Raw genomic sequence first — 17359 nt, forward strand, 5'->3', positions numbered from 1 at the left:
AGAAGTTTGCAATGAGTTCAGGGACAGTTACTCTGAGAAAATGACATGTGCAGCAAGAGCTGAAGAAATGAAGACTGAATCCTGGATCTGCCAAATGTGGGAAGTCTAGAGAGGGAGATGGCATGAAGGTGGGCAGGCAGGGCCGAGGGACAGATGACCACCCCTCAATGGCTGCAGTCCGGGAGGGCCAGGGAGACTCTTCTACCTCAGCCACACCCAGGGGTCGCCCATCATGTAAAGACCACACAGCGTGGATCTTTTACTCTTCTCATGTGTATGCTGCTCACATGGTTGAATTTGCTTCATGTCAAAAATATATATATGATGGATCCTATTGCTATGCTTCAAGGAATGGCTGCAAGATTTTAAAATAAACATTTCTCGTGAGGCTACAACCAAAAGAAATGAGAGCCTGTGTTCACCAAGACATAGACAAGAATGCTCACATTCTTGGCCCCGACCTGGAAACAACCCACATATCTGCTCACAGGAAATGGATGCGTAAAGGGTGATAGAGGCAGGTTGTTGAATACTATACAACAACGAAAAAGAAATAAATTATCGTTATTTACAACAACATGGGAAATCTCAGCCATAGCAGTGTGCCAAAATGCCAGACACTAAAGAACTCACTATTATATAAAGTTCAAGTACAGGCCAAACTAATCAATGATACTAATCGATGACAGTGGTTACTTTTGGAGAGCAGGTATTCTTTGGAAGGGGGCACAGGGGAGCCTACTGGGGACAGGAAATGTTCTCTGTTGTCATTTGGGTCCTAGATAGATAGGTATGTTCATAAATGAAAACACATTGCAACTGGCACTTAGGATTGCTCCCTTTTCTGTGTGGTTATACCACTAAGAAAGGAAAATGAATTATTATTTAAATTATAATTTTTCAATTATAACAGACTGTAGTAAATAGGTGAGATAAAAGGTAGGTGCTCAGTAAACATCTGCTGAGTGAATAAGCAAATGAATAAAAGAATGCATAAAGAGAAGCTTATCCCAGCACGACCTGGGGCCAGCTATAGTGACTTGAGAAGATGTCTTTACAGCTTTGAGTCTCTAGTTCTTGTTCAAAAACTCAGACCTGTCGCTATACAAGTACAGATTAACCAGGACATGCAGAGGGAATGTCCTGCTTGACCATGTCTGTGTGTGCTGTCAATGCTGGCCATCTCTGACACCTGCCCCAACTGCCTCCGCCCTCGGTCTGAGACCAAAGAACTGGAAGGTGACTTTCAAAGAAAGAGGTCACACTAGAGAGCCAGAGGAGCACTGTGGCTCCTGCCACACATGGGGAAGGCCCACTGGCGTCCTCCTGACATCCTCCAGAGCCACGGCCAACGTGAAACCTGGACCCAGTTACTCATCGGCCCTGCCTTTCACTCAGTGCCCAGTGCAGCAGGGGATCGGAGCTGCCGGGGGGCTGCTGGAGGGACCAGGCTCCCGGAGGTTCTTGGGAAGGAATTTTCCCCCACTGGCTCTGGGCCAGAAGGCCTGGGAGAGAACAAGGGCAGACAAGATGATTGCAATGAGCAAGGAAGGAGAAAGAGAACTGAGTTGGGGAAGAAGTCTGATGCCCCCAAACCCAGGTGGTTCATGGGACCTGTTCACAAGGCCTGCTGTGGGGACAAACGCCAGCCCCTGCACCCCTCCCCGCAAGCTCTCCACCCCTATGCCCTGTGTGCCTGGCAGAGAAGAGCAGGACACAGGCAGCCAGACAGTCTGGAAAGGGGCCACCCAGGGTCCATACCTTGACATTCTCCTCCGTGAGGCCCTTCTCCACCGAGTCCGTCGCATTCTGCCGGATGCGATGCAGGAAGGCCTGGAGGAAGGAAGCAGGGAGAATTGAGGGTCCTGGCCAGCAAGCTCTGGGGAATGTACAAAAACAGGGTCTAGTGTTCAAATGCCAACTAGGACCTAAGAGGTGTCACGGTCCAGGAACACAGGCAGGGAGCAGGGAAGGGTCTACTCTGCCATTCAGTCAACAAGTGTCTACGGAGCATCTACTACGCCAGCCTGGGCAGAGGACAGTGCCTGAAGGAGGCGGACCCACGTCTCCTTCCTTACCCACAGGTCCCTGAGACTACCATTCACTCTGCTTTTCTTCTTTTAAAAATGATGACCTTGGCCCTCCCTGGTGGCACAAAGGGTTAATTAAAATAGCACTAAGAAGTTATCGCAGCCACTGCAGCACGTTAAGAGTTCAATCCCCAGCCAGGGAACTGACCCACCTGTCCCAGCAGACCTCTCCTGTCTCCCCGCTGCTCCCTTCAGCAGTGTGTTTCAGTTACATCCACCTGTTCTACTCCCCACTCTGTCTCTGGTGAAGCCCCACACCTCTGGCCTGTACCCCAGTTCTTGTATGCATAAATAATCTTTTTTTTAAAATGATTACCTCTAGATGGTAACATGTTCATAATGTTCAAAAATTTAAAAGAATATAAAACGTCTACCGGCCCCCAGCCACCAAGTTACTCCCACCCCTGTGGGAACCTCAGCTTCCAGCTTATTAATATCCATCCAGAGAATCTGGGTGCAAAAATAGACATGCACCAACATACACATACAGACAGACACATATTCTTATCTGCCCCTTCCACACACCGACACGTGCCCGAGGGCCCGGCCACGCCTGCTCTTCCCACCAGCGGCTGAGGGGGGCCTCTCCCCGGGGGCTCTAGCTCCGTGTGGCCGCCAGACCCAAGCGTGCAGGTGGCCCACAACTGTCCTGCCACTTCTTCCAGGGGCTCAGAACAAATAAATCATTTCTCTTCTCTGTGCCATGAAAGCCAAGAAAGGGGGAGCGGTGCTTGCCCATGGAGGGGCATGGCTGCTGGTCCCACCCCTCCCCCACACCCCTTCACCCCCGTGTGTCCAGGTGGGAGGGCACCCCAGATGTTCTGGGGTGTCTCTCCAAAGAAGCCTGATGTTGAGGTATTTTTAAAGCAAAGTCTCCATTTTTTAAATGTTGGCCACAGGGTACTCGAGGGGGACCGGATTTGAGAGGTCTGTGAAAGTGGGGGGCCCACTGGATAGGTGGCAGGGGGACTGGCCTGGGTGTGGGAGAGAGCCAGAAGGAGCGGAAGAGCTCCCCAGAAGGTCCAGGGGTGGGGGGCAGGAGGAAAAGTGACCCCAGGTTGACCTAGCAACAGCCATGCAGAGACCCCATAGAAAATGACCAGCGGGCATGCCGTGGCCACAGGGCCACCGTGAGCCGTGGTGGCCTGTCAGCGGCTGTCCCTGCCGCAGCTGACTGCAGCACAGGGGTGGAGGAGGGAGGGGACACTCTGTCCCTGTCACAGAACCCAGACACAAGTTAATTAAGCGCGTGTCTCATCCAAGCACGCTGTCTGGGGAGATCGCCGAGTGGCGGGGAGAGGAGGGAGCAGCTCAGGATGGAGGGAGGCCGGGGCGGCGGGCAGCAAGGAGTTCGGGCCGCCACGCACGGCTGTCATATCCTTTTCCATCACACAGAGGGACACCCACAGCCGTCACGGAGCCAGTCATCCAGACACAGGTCTCCTAGCAGGTGGCACACTGGCACCCCACAGCATGGGTGGTGGAAAGGAAAGTCACCCCGCCAACACGTCACCCCTGAAATCCAGGCTCTCATCAGCCCACCAGCATCTGCACCTGAAAGCCCAAAGGGCACCTCAAACTCAACTGGGCCCAACCTCCCTCCAAACCCACACCACCAAGCTCTGCCCAGCCTCATCTAACGGCGCCTCTGCCTTCGGGGGGCCGGGGGCACCAGTCACATACTCAGGCCAGCCACCCTAAATCACCCTCTTCCTCTGCTGCTCCATTTCCACCCTTCCAGGAATGCTATCAGGTTCACTGCCAACCCAGATTAAAATCCACTGTCCCACCTCCTCCATCACCCTCTGTCCCCCATCATCTCCTGCCTGGACTAATGCAGTCATGTCCTCTCTGCTGCCCTTGGTCCTCACCCTCCACATTCTTTCTACACACTCACACAGAAATGTCTTTAAACATTTAAATCAGATCCTGCCAAACCAATGCTTAAAACTCTCTGTGGTTTCCACTTTAGAGAAAGTCTAAATCCTTCTACAACCTTTAAGTTCCCTGTGACCTCATCCAAATTAACCTCTGTGAACTCGCTCCGCAGCACTCCACCCCCAACGCACCAATAACCTCCCTCATACCTTTATTCCTTATGCCTACAACCTGCCAAGCACATTCCTGCCACAGGATCTTTGCACCTGCTGTTCCTGCTAGCAGGAACCACCCCCCCCACACACACACACACCGCCCCAGCTCTGCCCTCGGCCAGCTCCTTCTTATCAGGCCTTAGCTCAAACGTCATCTCCTCCAAGAGGCCTTCCCTGTCTTCATGCGCTGGCCACTTTTACAGCTTACATTATGAGCCCATTTCACAGACAAAAAGCCTGGAGTTAAGCAGTCCATACCAGATCCTGAGAAAAAGTCAAATATAAGATGGGCTCCCAGTCCAATTACAGAGGCTAAGTTTGAAGCTGATGTCTGGACTTAAAATGCAGGTTCCCCCAAAACGCAGGTCCTCCTTCTCTGGCTAGTGGACCTCTCCCTGATTGTCAGTTTACCACTACTGCTCAGCAGTACTGTCCTGCTTTCAGCATGCAACAGGACAAAGTGAAGGAAGCACCATGAGGACAAGGACCCTGCTCTCTCGTTTCCCCTGGAGTAGTGGCTGGCACACAGCAGACATGTGGGAAACAGGGCAGGGAGGGAATGCACCTGACATGCAGCAGCACGCCTGCCAACACTCTGAAAAGGATGGGGGCAGAGCAGGCCAGGGACATACACTCCCAGAGGGTGCTTCAACAGGGTTTGGGTGCTGCCAGGAAGCCCAGCCTCCAGCCCCCCACCCCCACCCCACCCCAGTCCGGGGGACAGCAAAGAGGCCTCACCAGGAAGAGCAGGAAGCTGGGAGTACACTCAGCTGGCCTAGATCGGGCCTTCCTGTCCCGCTTACTCCACACAAGCCAGGCCACCACTATTGTGCGGGGGACAATGGGAGCTCGGGCCACCCACAGAGAGGAACCTCGACAGGCCAGAGTGAGGGGCACCGGGGGAGCTCGTGACCTGGAAAGAATGGGCAGGCAGGGACTCTGGGCCAGGCCTCCCGCTGCCCAAGGCACGACCAGCTTTACGGCGCCAGGGCCCTCTGAGCAGACGGACTGGCTAAAGAGACCCGGGGGTGGCGGGCCCCCGCCCGAGCCTGGCAGCTCCAACACTCGGCCAAAAGCAGCTCTCGTCTTGGAAACCTCCCTTGGAGACAAGGCCGTTCTCAGGATTTCGAGGGAGGCCTGGCTCTCCCCGGGTTCAGAATCTTTGTCCCGCGTCCAGGCTGCACCCCTGCCGGGCCACTTCCCTCGGCATCTGCCCAAAGTCCCCCTCTTCTTTTGAGGAGGAGGAGGAGGAGGATGAAACACGTCAAGGAGCCAGAAAAGGATCAGGGAAAATGTAACAGACACCCACAAATGCATCCGCAGCCAGCTTCGGCAAATCTTCACTTGCCAAGTTCGCTTTAAAGCACTTCCAAGAAGGAATGTGTGCAGTCGGGGAGGGGTGGACCGGGAAGGGGCGCAGGGGCCCCGGGGGGCTGGACCGCTCCGCCTCGCCATCTGAGGGGAGACAGAGCCTCCCCGGTGCGCACCTCAGGTCGGTCCACTAGCCCCTGGCCACGTGACGACCAGGACTCACCTAGGAAGGGGAAGAAAAGGCAGCGCGACGGCAAGAGGCGCGTCACCTGTGCACCGACATGCCCACAGGCACCCACAGCCCAGAAAACGGGGCCCCCACCCCACACGTGCCTCGGCCGGCGACTGCGCACGCGTGCACTGAGAAGTCAGGAGCACCATCTCGCCTGTTTACAGTATTTCTGTTACCCACGTGCCTCCAGCAACTTTCTCACTCGGCCTCACATCTTGCGCGTTTATGCCCATCGACAGGCGCGCCTCCAGCACCTGGCGAACAGACCCTCGCTGCTGGGGTGCACGCCGGGGCCACGTCCAGTCCCCAGCTCCCCACCCGGCCTGAGCGCTCCCCTCACATGCAGGGTGGGCTGAGAGGGCAGAAACAGAGGCGCCTGCTCAAGGCCGCATCTGTCCGGGTGCACAGGGATTAGGCTCCGGACCACCAGGCTCTGCCCGCCGGCACCTCCCCTTCCCCGCCTCGCTCCCCACCTCCACCCCTCCCGGATAACCCACCTGCCCGGACTCAGGCCCGGATCTGCTTTGGGGAAGCCCCACATGAGGGCCTCAAGGTGTCCACCTCATGGCTGAGTGCTCAAAACGAGCAGGACGCGGCCACTTTCAGGCCACAGGACTGAAGCTGCTCCGGTGCCACCAAGAACAGGTGCACTGGGGCCCAGGTGTGCCAGGTCCTATGTACACCTAGGAGAGCAAAGGTGGGCCGCAGGGCAGAGACAATGTCGATCTGACGAGTGGGTACCTAGAGGCCACCAAAGCCACCCAGCCGGCAGTGGGTGAGAGCTCCCACTTCTTCTCTCCAGCCCGAGCAAGTCCCTTGTTCTCCTCCCTTCTTGCAACAAGCACTGCTGAGACCTGCAAAGGCCCCTCATAGATTCATTTCCACACCAAACAATCAGCTTTCGGGTCCCTTTCTACAGAAGAGAAAAGCTGAGGACCAGAGGTTAAGACACCCAGTGGGTTCATGTGGGCGGAAACCAGCCGTATCAAGCCTGAGAGCACAGGGCTGTCTGGCTCCTGCTTGCTACTGGGGGGAGGAGATCGAGACTCTGCTCACTGGGCGCCTGACCTGTGTAGCCACAGTCCCCACAGTCTGGGCTGAGCAGGAAGACACTATGTGGCTGGCTAGTGATGTCTGCCAGGCTGTGGAGGGGAGCAGCCATCGGGTTGTGTGTTTGTCAACTCCAGCAAACTCCCACCTGACCAAGAAACCCAGAGATAAGACAAACACTGGTCTGAGGACCAAAATAGTTGGTGCTAAAACAGATCAGAGTCAGGACAGCCTTGTCCTACCCCGCCTGTCCTCAGAGCAGTGGTTCTCAATCTGGCGGTGACTGTTCTCCCAGAAGAGCTCGGACAATGTCTGGAGACGTGTGGAAGATGAGAGGGAGAAAGAGGAGGAGGAAGAGACAAAGACAACATGACTACTTTTTTTTTTTTTTAAAGATTTATTTATTTGTGCATACAGAACTGGGGTACAGGCCAGAGGCTCAGGGGCGGTGAGAGACTTCACCAGAGACAGAGTGGGGAGCAGAACAGGCAGATAGACGAAGTCCACTGCTGAGGGGAGCAGCGGGCGGGTCAGGAGAGGTCTGCCACGCCATGTGGTCACCTCTGGGGCAGGCGGGAATTGAACTCATGCGGAAGTGGCCTTAGCTTCTTAGTGCAGTGCTTTAACCCGCTGCGCCACCAGGGAGGGCCATAACATGACTACTTTTTATAAATTATTATTATATTTAACACCTCTGGTCTGTCTATATGCCAGGTGCCGCTCTAAGTGTTTTAATACCAAACAGCCCAGGAGGCGGGAACTCTTACAGAAGAGGGAGGGGAGGCCCAGCAGAGAACTTGGCCAAAGCCACACAGCTTGCAAATTGGGGGGTGGCCCTCGAACCCAGGGCACCCAGGGCGTCTGGCCTGGCGATGAGTCCCTACCCCCAACACACAGCACCAGAGAGTCACTGTAGATAACAACCACTAAGCATAAAACAGGCAGCAGCTGCCCGGGGGTGCCCCTGGGGAGCCACCATCTGCCTGGGACCTGCAGCCACAGCCTTGGGAGCATGCAGTGCTCCCGGGAGGTAAAAAGGGCAGAAAGAGACCTGGAAGTCAATCTCTGAGACCGAGGCTGGCAACCTGATCGCACAGAGGAGGGGGTTCAGCTGCCCCCAAGGACACCCCCGCCTCAGGGGGGTGACCTCACCAGACAGATGGTGAAAACTGAGAGGATCAGGGGACAGGCAAAAAGTGAAGGAAGTCAGGGCCGCCCACCACAGCAGGGGCAGAGCGAAGGGGGCCCAGGAGACCATCCGAGGCCCCGGCGGCCTGGGGGCCCAGGAAGCAGCGCGTCCTGGCACAGCAGAAGCCTTGGGTGCAAGCACGAATACCCAAACAAGAGCAGAGAGAGCCTGGCAGTCGGCTCTCCACCCTGGAGACAGCTGCAAGTGAGGCGTCCGCGCTGTGATGGGCGCAGCAGGCACTGCCCTCCGCAGGACCTTCGCCCTGCTGTTCCCTCTGGCCGGCAGAGAGGATACTGCTCAGGGCCCCTCATTTTCATTCCCAACTAGAATCAAATATTACTTCTTCCCAGAGGCCCCCCCACACCTCCACTCACAGCAGAAGCCCTGCCCCCACCTCGGCCAGCACGCCCCTCCACCCTCGCAGGCCCTTCCTTGCACTGCCCTTCCACCCAACATGAGCTCCAGACAGAGGCGGATTCATGTCGCCTCTGCAAGTGGGGTTAGTGGGTGGCCAGCTCGTCTTTCTTGCTCACAATCCCATGAGGTGGTCCTCAGGGTCCCCACTGCAAGGAGGAAGCAACGGGGACGTGAGCCACAGCACGGAGCTCGGCGTCAGGGCCTCCCTTTCCAGGGGCTGCCTGAGGACGGGCTTGGTGTGACATGACGCACTGGCCACCCCCGCCGGGGACCTCCAGGGTCCAGCTTGGGCCAGGCCCACAGCAGGGGCCCCAGGAGTGCTCAGTAAGTGACCACAGAAGGGGCGGCTCTCCCAGCCCCACACTGCCCCTCGCTAGAGGCCTCTGGACATAGGCGACGCCTACTCTCAGACCTACAAAAATCAGGACAAAGACAAAAAGACCAAAGGGAAAAAGAAAACTGCGCTGTCAAAATGAGTAAGTTACGATCTAAGTGTCGACGAAGCATAATCCGCGTCCACAGGCAATCAGGTCCACGGCAGCTCAGGGAGGGCGGCCGGCACCACGTCAGCAGCTGGCTGTGACCGTGACGTAGTTGGGCTGGGGCCCCGGGAGCAGACCTGACACAAGGGTTTGAACGCGAGGAGTGGATCTGGGATGTGAACTCAGCGCACAGGCAGGCGAGGGCTTCCATGAGATCAAGGAAGTGGGCAGAGCCCCTCGGGAGGGGATGTCAAATGCGCAGCTCTGGGTGTCACCTGGGGGTCGAGGGAGCTGGGGCTTTCCTACAAAATCCTACCACTGACGGAGGGTAGGTGGGGGTGGGGAATCCAGTCGGCTGGGCAAGCAGGCCAGAGCTGTCAGCCAAAGGGCTGCAGAGGCTGCCAGTGGGAAGCCCAGCGGGTGTGGCCCGAAGTGGGAAGGTGCCAGAACAGCCTCCGGAAGAAGCGGGCTCACCAAGGTGGAGGGCACTCCGGGAGAGCTGCGTCTGCTCGGACATAAGGCAAGGCCCTGGAAAGAGGAGCCAACGGCCAGTCACCTTGACAGAGGCCCTCCATGTAGGACTGACGAACCTCCAGTCTGCACCAGGACCCCCTCCTGGCTGTTAAGACACCAGAACACGCCGTGGTTAGCAAAGTCCCCGCGTGTGCAGGGGCTGGCTTCAGCACGCGGCCAAGGAATGGCCAGAGGCCCAGGGAACCCGCACACACTTCCCTGCCTGCCAGATGTGCCAACGGCTCATAGGCTGTCCTCAGATACGAGACAGCCCGCATCTCTTCAGGAGGCATCGACAGAGTGACCGAGACTCAGAGGTGGCACAGGTCAGCTGGCCCGGAGCCTGCCTCTGCCACCTCCCGCTGTGTGATCGGCACAAGTGCTGGGCCTCTCTGGGCCTCATCTGCAAGTTGATGGCAGAGGAAGAGGGCTGACCCCGAGGCCACGGTGAGGCTAAAATGCAGGCAACACATACAGGTAAGTCAGCTCAAAGCCCAGCTCCGCCCCCCACAAGCTGTGGGGCCTTGAGCAAATGACTTCTCTCCCGGCTCAGTTTCATCCTCCGTAAAGTGGGACAAAGTGAGAGCACGGCGAGCGTGAGGCACGCGGAGCTGGCATCTAACCAGCACCTGCGTGGTGGCCGGCCCCCGAAGGGCCCAGGGCCAGCGGGCTCATCCCGCAGCCTCATCTGGAGGTCAGGGCCCGGGGCCTGGGCTGCCAGACATGGAGCCACTGGGTTTCCAAATGAGACATCTAATACTGGACTGACCCCACCGACAGACATTTGCTCTAGCTCATTTTCACCTAAGACAGCTGTGTTATCTCCACCCTCAGAACAGCTCTCCTATTGCCTGGCGGTTCCAAGTTGCAGGAGACTCACGGAGGTGAGAGGGTGAAGGCCTTAGAAACCGTAGGCGTCACCACATTCTCATCACCACCACATAAAGCCATTTGCTGCCAGGCCAGTGCGCGCCCCACCCCCGTCTCTTCATATACCCCCTCCCCATCCTCCTTCCCCGTCGCCTCCATCTGATCTCAGCCAGTCAGTCCCTGAGCTTCTCTGAGCCTACTTCCTCGTCCAGAAAGAGGCAGCTGTCTTGCCTTTTGCAGCAACACGGATAGAGCTGGAAGGGATCATGCTTAGTGAAGTAAGCCAGAAAGAAAAGGAAAAATACCTGATGGTTTCATTCATAGCAGGAGCGTAGAGGACAAGGGGCGGGGGTGGGGGTGGGAGGCGGTAAATAATAATAATGAACAACTATATAGCAGAGACATTTCACGGGGGTGGAGTGGGGAATGGGATCAATAATGGGGGGGTTGAGGGAGAGTGCACAGGACTATGGTGATGGCACATGGGTGATTTGATGGTGGGAAACCCACAGAGATTACAAGTGAGATGGAAAAAGGCACAAAATGGTATAAAAATAAACGATTATAATATTTTAAAAATCCATTTAAAAAGTTAACACAAAAAAAGAAAAAGAAAGAAACAAAGAGGCAGCTGTCTGAGTTAGTTTAAGCAGGAAGATGCAGGTGAAAAGTTTGCAACTACAAAGACTTCCAGGAAGAAGTGGCACCAGGGCTGGGTGGAGAGAGGTGGGCTGGACTACAGAAGAAAAGAGGAAGCTGCTTACCATTGCACACTGTGAGGGGAAAGCCGTTCCCACTTCTTAGCCACACTGACAGGCTTCACCCCCGGCCTACTGTGCACCCCGCACTGGGACCACAGACACAAGACATGGCCCAGGCATGGGGATGCATGTGCCCTGCATTCTGTTTATTCAGCTGCACACCTACTAGGTGCGAGGCGCTGTGCTAAGAGCCAGTGACACATGTGTGAATGAACAAGCCTCCCCACATCCTTGCCCACCTGCTGCAGTGGCAAGACTGACTATACATAGATCATTGAAGAAAATGTGAGGTGGGAATGAGGGTGGTGTCACAGAGCTGCTCAGGGCAAGTCTCTGAGAAGGTGGCATTTGAGCAGATACGCAGGGACTGAGGCCAGAATGCAGCCTGGCCGGTGTCAGGAGGGAGGGCCTCCCAGGCAGAGGGAACTGTCTGTGCAAAGGCCCTGAGGCACATGCAATCCTTCCCAGACCACCCTACGTACCTCTCCCTATTCCTGCTCTGTTTTCCTCCCAGCACCTGTCATCATGTGTACCCATCAGTCTGTTGTCCACTGGGCCCACCAGAATGTCAGTTCCAGGAGGACAGTGATGTTTACTGTCTAGGTCACTGTTACCTCCCTGGTGCCTAGGGCCAGGTCCAGAGTAAACCCCCGATACATATGTGAACCATGTCTGAATGTATGACTGGCGAAACAATCATCTGGAAAAGATTCTCCTTACTCCCCACCCAAGCTTCTAGGTTCTGAGAAAGTGATGCCTAGTCCTCACCCAGACCCACCCCAGGCCCCGCCATGGAGGAAGCTGAAGTTAAAAGTAAGTTTCTACAACCTCCACTGACGCAACAGTGGAGACCACAGAGGGGAAGACAACAACACTCTTCCCCACAAACCCCATGCCATGGCCTACGACCAGGCTGCAATCTCCCGACATCAGCAGCCTGCCATTCCCTCAGCAAAGGTCATGCCGTGCTGCCTTCCTGCCATCAACATAACTCACTCTTGGGTCTCAAACTGGAGCCCCATGGGTATGTTCAGTTTGACCAGCAACGGGTTTTGAGAAAATTCAGGCCTAAGTTTGAATATCAAATTTCTCATTAAAATACCAGTTCCTGGCTTGTTTTGAAAAAGCTGACCACAGTATTCAAATGCCCACAGGCACAGTCAGCTGGCAGTAGAGAGGCAACTGCCATGTTTACCCAGAGTGGGCAGCCCACTATTTCCGCTCAACCTGCTGCTACATCTAGCAAATGTGCCACCTACCACTTATCCCCACACGTAGACCCAGGCAGACATCACTAGCGGAGCACAGATCTCTTTCTTGCTATGTCTTCTCTATGCCATTCAGAATTTCTCTTGTTGTCAACTACACCCCTGTGGTCTGATTCTAATTTCAACTTCTCCTCCTTTCCTTTGAGCCCCTCAGCTTTTTCTCCCTGAAAAACGGGCTTATAGCCGGTCTTCTCAGTCTCGGTGCTACTGATATTTGAACAGATACTGTTCTGTGGTGCTGCTGTCCTGCCCACTCTCGCTGTTTACAGCAGCCTGGTCTTGACCCACTAGATACCAGTAGCAAACGTTCCCTCTGTTGTGAAATCATGAACATTGCCCAATACCCTGGGGGAGAAGAGGAAAGGGAAGGGGTTTTTTCCCCCACCCCCAACCCCCAGTAAGAACCGCTGTGTTACAGCACAGTTATTACAAAAATGCTTTGAGTTGGAACTATGAGAGCAAATCCTGACTCGCCATTTACTGTGTGGTGCTGACCAGCTCCTGTTTCTCTATTCAAAAATGGAGATATAAAAATGATACCTGACTGCTGCTGGGCATGAGGGTTCTCTGTGGGGTGACGAAAATGCCCTTAAGTTAGTGAGGGCTGCACAATTCTGCAAACAAAGGGGACCACGGGATTGTCCCTGGTGAGTGGGACACCATGTGCTAGGCGAATGCTGCCTCAATACACGGCTCTCCCAGGATAAAGGAGCCATGTGCCCATGTGGGAACTGCTGAGTGAGGACAAAGTGTGTTTGGAAGCGCTCCGGGAGCCTGCGCTTTACTATCAGTGTCTGGCCAGGCCGAGCTAGGGCCTACAGCCCGGGCGGGCGGTTGTGAGGAAAATGTCTACAGTGACCGTGACGGCGGTGGTGGGAACAGGCCCCGCTCTGGGTGGCACTTCCCGCCGGAATGTCCCAGACAAAGCCTGCGAAGTCGCTTGGGCCCCAGGATGCAGGGCGGGGTGGCTGGACGCCCTGAGGTCCCTGTGCCTGTCTGAGGCGGGACAATGGGTGGAATGTGGTCTCCTCTCCCAGGGGCTGACACTTGACATCTGAAGACAATGACTTTCCAGAGGTTTTGTTTTTTTTTCCATGGTCCAACTTTTTTTTTTTCATCTTCCCAAACAATTGTTCCTGGGGCGTGAGAGGGAGCGCCCACCCCCACCCCACGAAGGATTGTGTTTGGAGAGCAGGAAACAATGCACAAAAATGAGAGAATGTAAAAATAGTGGCGCTGGCCAGGAGGGGGGCTCGGCAAGGTGGCTTCCTCCAGTTTGTTTTCCCAGCCTGGCGCAGACCCTGAGGAGCACACAGGGCGGGGGTGTGCAGTTTGGGGTCTTGAGTCAGGGGGGCCCGCTCTGTTCCCACACACAGCCTCAACGCAGAAAAAAGAAGCAGCGGCCCGAGCATGTGCTCCCTGCCAGAACTGAGACCTGACTTCCAGCCCGTCAGACCCAGACGCTGACCTTCCGCTTCAGTCACTCTGCCCAGTCCCTGCTCTCAGCCTCCCAGCTGCCCACGGCGGCCCCCTCGTGACAAAGCTACTTCACGGAAGTCGTCCTCCTTGGGCTCACAGAGCAGGCACCTCTGTCCCCAGGGTGCAGGAGTGGCTGGTCTTCCAGGCCCAGAAGTGAAGGGAGAAGAGCCTGGGGACAGCCCAGGCAGCCCCTGACCTCAGAGGTCAGCCTGGAGGAGTCCACGCCTACCCCACTGGGGCTGCGAATATGTGACCTCCCAGGCCAAAGGGCCTCTGCCTGTGCGATGAAGACAATGGTTTTGAGATTCGCCCAGATGCCCTGGGTGGGCCCAATGTGGTCCTTCAATGGAACAGAGGGAGGCGGCAGAGCACCAGAGGGCCGCAGCAGGAGAAAGCCACCCTGGGCCTGCGGGCCTTGCAGGTGGGGGGGCCAGGAGCCAAGGAATTGGGCCACCTCTAGAAACAAGGAAGTAAAGGGGGCCTTCCACTGCTCTCAACACTTGGTTTGAGCATTTATGTCCCACTTCCGACATCTGCCCTCCAGAATTCTATAATAATCTGTTTGTGTCAAGCCATAAAGTCTGTGGCAATTTGTTATGACAGCTAAAGGAAACTGACACAATCACCTATTTTGAGACGAGTCCGTGAAAGAAAAAAATAAACCTCCATCGAATCTACACCCTCATGGTCGAACACACCCCAAGGGCTCCGTTATTGTTGGTATGAGTGCATCGGTGACCTTATGACGTAGCATGGCCACGCAGTCTGACTAGTAAGCTGTGGAATGTCTCCTCTTCCCCAGTGGTCTCTGTTAACAAGTATTGACTAAAGACCAATGGTCTGATAAGAATCATTATTGTAATTATCATATATAAGCTATTTAACAATATATATATATATATATATATATATATGCATACAAGAACTGGGGTGCAAAGCCAGAGATGCAGGGGGGTGAGAGGATTCACCAGAGTCAGATTGGGGAGCAGAACAGGTGGATCTAATGAAATACACTGCGGAGGGGAGCAGCGGGGATGACAGGAGGGGTCTGCAGCGCCCTGTGGGTCCCTCCCTGGCCGGGGATCAAACTCGTGCTGCAGTGGCCGGCAGTAGCTTGATGGTGCTGAGTCTCTAACCCCTGTGCCACCAAGGAGGCCCGATGTGTAAACGCCTCTTAACTACCAGATCTATTCGGTTTCTGAGTTTAGAGAAGCCATTTGGTGAGGTCAGATGGGGGAAAACTCACACACCTGGGTTATCCGAGCTACATGATGCCTGTGCTCCCGATGGCGTGCGGACCCAGGGCCAGCTGCAGCAGGAATGAAGTGCTCCCTGAGCGCCAACACCAGGCTAAATGAGGAAGTGACAACCGCGACCCAGCTTCAAACAAGGAAACCAGGCTCAAAGCAGTCAAGTCACTTGTTCAAGGTCCTGCAGAGAGAGAGGACAGGCCAGGACTGAGCCAGGCCCACAGGTCTCTGGAGTCAGGACCCTTTCCCATGGGACCACATTGCCTCTTGGGTTAAGAAGTTGGGAGAATTTAGTTGGGGCTGGGGAAGTAATGAGGCCGGGGGAGGACCAGGAGTCGGGAGGCCTCGGTCGTTTAGGGGCTCTAAGTCACGAGGGAATCTACAAAGTGCAGACATGGCTGCACACGGCCTGCCACCTTGTGAAGGGCTCCCACCGCTCTAACAGCCCAAAGGCCCTGCAGGGACTTGACCTCACCATTCCCCCACCGCAGCTAAACTATGCTGCAGCCTGCCCAGCCTTGAGGCTCCTCAGGCTGCTTCACAAACCTACTATGCTCGCTCCTGCCCCACGGCCTTTGCACAGGTGCTCAGTCCACAGAAGGCCCATCCCTCCTTTCCCCTAGTTCAGTGTAACATCAGTCACCTTTCCCAACTGTCCATTGAGGTCTGTGCACAGGCTCAGCAGCTCCACACACCCTTCAAGAGCCACAACAGCTGGGACTTAACTTCAATTTACGGGATTATTCAGCGAACAGCGGTCTTCCTCACCAGAATGAGCACTCCCAGAGGCCCTGCTTAAGGCACCGCTTTATTCCTGTTTCATTCACTCTGTTTTATTCATAGTTACAGCCCCAGCACTTAGCTCCACAGCAATTGGCATTCACTATATTTTGGATGAATGGATAGATGAGCGAATCAATGAAAGAAATGCCGCTTTCTCTGGGGCTCAGTTTCCTTATCTCTCAACTAGCAACAACTGTGCCAACCTCAAGGATTACTCTCAGGATCTTACAAAGTGATTCACACAAATGCAGTAATCTGAGGCGTCTGACTCCTCTCTGGGCCTCAGTTTCCCCCTCTGCACAATGGAGGCCACACAGTGTCCTTTGCTCAGCTCCTGCTGTGTGGCTTCCAGAGAGAGCTGGGCAGCCGCCCACACTCCAGCCTCTACCCCCTCTTCTGTGAGAAGGTGGTGCTGAGAGTCTAATGAGAGGCTTTCTGAAACTTGAATAGGGTTCTGGGGGTGCGTGTCAGGCCCACACCTGACACCCCCACCCCTTCCAGCCACACCAGTATGAAACAGCCCCACTGCAGACAACAGGTCACTGAGATTTTGCAAGTAGTCTTCCCTTCCCTGAGGTGCAAGGCCACAGTCTGGAGACGAGAAAGTAGAGGAGAGGCGAGAAAGAGGCGGCAGCGGTTTACAGGCTGCCTCAGGCCCCACCTTCCAGTGCAGGAGTGCACAGGAGCAGCCGAGCCTCAGTTTCCTCTTCTGTAAATGGAGACTCAAACACCCATCTCAGAAGAGGAGCAGACAGCAAACCTCATGCCAGAATGAGGCCTCATGAAATGTCAGCGTTTAAATCACCACCACTGAGATTATTTTTATTTGTCAGTGCACGGGGATAAAAGAACCCCGGTCCCCAAGACACAGCCCACACGGGATCCCCGACCTCTCCCTAGCACTGGACGTCACACGCACTGGCTAGTCTGCCTTTTCCCAGAACGCACCACACTTGTTCCCACCTCAGGGCTTTTGCACATGACAGCAGGACATGACAGCAGGACAGGTCAAATGTCACCTCCTCCGCAAGCCCACCCTGCCCCTCCTGGCTGTGGAGGCTGGAGGCACAGCCTCCACAGCCTCCCCCAGCCCACGCCCAGGTCACGCACTTCCACGGTCTAATCCCTGCAAAGGGGCCGTCACAATCCACAGGCCTTTTTCTATGCTCACTTGCCACCCCCGGGGTGCCGACTCCCAGCGCAGCAACTTCTGTGTCTGACTCTGCTGTACCCACAGCACTCAGGATGGGGTGAGGCAGATAGAAGATGCTCAAAATTACTTGCTAAGAGAAGAAAGGAAAAAGGTTATAAAAGCTTCTGAGCCTCTGTTTCGGATAAATAAAAGCCTCTATTTCCTAGGGTTCTTTTGAGGACTAAAGAAATAATACGCACAACATAAAGTGCTCAGCGCCGGGAAAGGAACACAGAAAGACTCACAGTCTCCACAATCACCCCGTCCATCAGCAGGAGAATGGCAGAGCAAATCAAGGCGTCTTCACACAGTGGGAGGCAACTCAGCAATCACAAGAACCCTGCCGTCACCCGACACGAATGGGCCCTAACCACGTAAC

General features: G+C 55.2%; 1 protein-coding gene across 1 annotated transcript in view; it reads right to left on the reverse strand.

Annotated features, from left to right (window-relative positions):
* Nucleotides 1-17359, reverse strand: part of PREX1 (phosphatidylinositol-3,4,5-trisphosphate-dependent Rac exchange factor 1) — a 157407-nt gene that overhangs the window by 89407 nt on the left and 50641 nt on the right. The window contains exon 2 of the mRNA XM_012728131.1: nucleotides 1762-1833. The gene's annotated coding sequence lies outside the window, so the exon portion shown is untranslated. The remainder of the gene's footprint in view (nucleotides 1-1761; nucleotides 1834-17359) is intronic.

Source organism: Condylura cristata, unplaced genomic scaffold (genome assembly GCF_000260355.1).
Source record: "Condylura cristata isolate star-nosed mole 26May11 unplaced genomic scaffold, ConCri1.0 scaffold00022, whole genome shotgun sequence".
In the NCBI taxonomy this organism is placed as follows: domain Eukaryota; kingdom Metazoa; phylum Chordata; class Mammalia; order Eulipotyphla; family Talpidae; genus Condylura; species Condylura cristata.